The sequence below is a fragment of the Tupaia chinensis genome, unplaced genomic scaffold (genome assembly GCF_000334495.1).
Source record: "Tupaia chinensis unplaced genomic scaffold, TupChi_1.0 Scaffold000096_1, whole genome shotgun sequence".
Taxonomy (NCBI): domain Eukaryota; kingdom Metazoa; phylum Chordata; class Mammalia; order Scandentia; family Tupaiidae; genus Tupaia; species Tupaia belangeri.
In genome coordinates, this window is record NW_006159558.1 from 1,009,320 (window position 1) to 1,012,628 (window position 3,309).

The window sequence follows — 3,309 nt, forward strand, 5'->3', positions numbered from 1 at the left end:
GGTCCGGGACACGAACCGCGGTCGACTACTTGGGAATCCAGCGACATAGCCATTACGCTAACTGCTGGTCCCTACTCGTACTCTTCTGAGGACTGTTATGATTACCTTGGGCCCACCTAAATAATCCGGGATAATCTTTGTTATTTTAGATTCAACTGATTATCAACCTAATTCTGCTTCTAACTTTGATTCCTTTATGTGTAGCATAACATATTCTCAGGTCCCAGGAATTCTGACATGAATGTCTCCAGGCAGTATCAATCTGTTTCCCACAGTGATTGTACCCAGAGGTGAAAATCTAGCTCCTTTGCTGGTCTCTATTAATAAGGCTTATTATTATTTTTTTTAATCTCAGTTGTATGAAGAATTTAGTTAGTGTGTTTGTCACAGTTCTCCAGTGAGGCACAGCCACTAGGGTTTGGATGATGTATGTAGATATACAAGAGGGGACTTTCTGGGATAATTGTCTCCTGCAATTATGGCAACTGAGAAGCCCAAAACAGGCTATCTGCACACTGGAGACTCTGGGAAGAGGGTGGCATGGTGGCCAAACCGGAAGATCTCAGAGGCAGGGAAACTGATGGTGCAACTTAGAGCCTGAGCTGAGAGCTTGAGAACCCTGGGCTGGGGGAGGGTGTGGTGCACTGGTGTGAGGCCTGGAGTCCAAAGGCAGGTGAGCCTTGAGTTCTGATGTTCGGGCAGCAGCGGGGGAGGTCTGCCCTGCTCCCCTAAAAGAGGGCCATCCACTTCCGTATTTATCCTCTTTTGCTCCTGGCCAAATGGGTGATTCACGCCCCAGCTGAGGGCAGATTTTCCCCAGCTAGTCCACTTAAACTCACGTGCTTATAGTCTTGGAAACACTCTCCAGACAACACCGAATAATGCTAGATTTCTAGGTATTCCATAGTGTTACCAAACTGTCACCTAAAATTAACCACAGTTTGTCAATGTTCGGAAGTGGCTGATTATTTTCCCTCACTCCCTTTCCTGTTCCCCCTACCTTTTTCTGGAGATATTGAGAAATTCTTCCCCTTCCTCAAACCACACAGTTTGGCCCTTCTCAGGCCCTTTGAAATTGCGTCCTTCTGTACCAGAAGGGCCACCCAAAACAGAAACAAAACAGGAACTTCCAACAATCTAGTATTCATCCTGGAAGGAGTGTTTGTGAATATGTTGTGAATGTGCTTTTATCCACATCCTGTTGGTCTATTTAACAGATTAAAGAGTAAGAACAACAGCCTGGACCGACTAGACAGGGCAGTGGCTCACACAGACCCCTGTTTTTCCCCTGGGGACGATTCTGCTGCTAGGGGACACTTGGCACTGAGTGGAGGCATTTTGCTTATCACAACCGGAGGAGGATGGGTGGAATGCCAGCATCCAGGGCGTAGAGTCAGGGAATGGTGTCAGACCCTGCTGTGCACAGGAGAGCCCCCACAGCAGAGCATCACACAGTCCACAGTTAGTAATCCATGGTTCAGAAAGCCTGCCAGACTGCACAGCGAAGTGCTGGACCCTGGAGTGTCAGCCTGAGTGCCAGTCTCACGTCTCTTGGATGGCCACACAGGCACTGATACCAGCAGGCCGAGATGTTATTTCAGAGAAGAGAGATGACACTCTTGGATAACATTTCCAGTTTTCTCATTCAGGAGAGTATTGTATTCATTTCCCATGACTCATGTCCAGATGATTTGTAAATTCACAAAATGCCATGTTGTGCTTATGTGGGGTGTGCCTTCCACATTTCCTGGTGCAGTAATGATTTCTACTAAAGCTCTTGAGTAGAGATTTCTAAGAAGAGCAGCGCCATTCATATGCCTTTAACATGAAGCGACTGTTCTTCTCTGTGAACTGATCCTTTTTTTAGGACTTAGACGTCAGTGAAGGCCCCTGCTGGTGGCATCCCTGGATTAGCTCGAGGAACTACCTTTTATGTGGAAGTGTCTTCCTGTGATTAATGACAAGTCAAGTCATAGAGTCATCAGGGAGTGGGAATGCCAGCCTGAGCGGTAACATACAGACGGTGTACGATCCCATTCACGATCGGATCACTTCATCCGAGATGGTGGATCCATAGGCCAAGCCCAACTGGTGAACAAAACGAAGGTTTTGTTCTAGGTAGACCCTAAATAAAATCTTAGACAAGTGGACATTGGCCCTAGGTACACTTTTGCTGATTTCAAGTACTTATTATTCCTATTTCACTGAGAATGTTGAAGAGAATTTTGGGATATGAGGTATGAAGCCATCCCTTTGTCTCAAACAACCCTAAAACAGACGAGCCTAAATTGTGTGTTATTCTGTTTCCTATATTGTCTTCAAACATCTGACTATGTTATTCTTAAGTTCAGTTTGGACAGAATGGTGCTTTGATACAAGCAGCAAAGCTTGGCTAGTGATTACAATTTTATGCCATCATGTGCTGGTAGCACATTGATTATTTGCCTAGCAGTTGGTAGGTTGGGTTTACGGCGCTCCAGATGGAGTATTTTTGTCAAAATCAGTGTGAAAAAGGAAGAACTTCTTTCTCTGCCTCACCCATGTAACACCTACACAAGCACCTATTATCCTAATAATTGAATTTTACTGCTGGAAGTTATTAATAAGTTTTTTGTCTTGGTAGCATCTGTCCATGTAATGCTTCCACCAATCAAAAATAGTTGGTTCCTAAGTGAGGGAAGCTATTGTGTGTGGGCTGCTGGTGTGATGCGTCGGGCCCCGTCGAGTGACTTATCTCCATTGAGGTAAACCCTTTGAGCCCTCAAATTCTGAAAGGAAATGTTTTTATCATTTACACTAAGAAACAGAAATCATTTGACAATCAGCAGTTTTATTATTGACCATCTTTTTGCATAACAATATGCTAGGTACCATGGAGAAGGCACTTGATTATCAATGTAGAATCTATTTTCTTAAAGGGAAAGCTTTCAACTTTATTAGGAAGATACATTTAAATTTTCACATGAACTCAAAGGTTAAATGAAGTACAGAAAATACACATGCATTGCCAAACTTGTGGGGTCCACGGAGTGTATACCACCAAATCTAATTCTGAGCTATGGAATTTGAGTCTTAAAGTTTCACTGTTCTTTATATTTTATGTTAGCCTCAAGTTTTCTATTGAATGGGATATAGCAGATCTTTTTTCTTTTTTAATTGTGTACCTTCAAATGATATTCACTACTTCATTTATATTCAGTTAACTGTAGCTCTTCTTTATATCATGTTTATGTATTAAAAATGGATTGACAATACATATAAAGCAACTTAAGAACTCTCAAGAGGCTGAAAGTGGAAAGGTTGACCCAT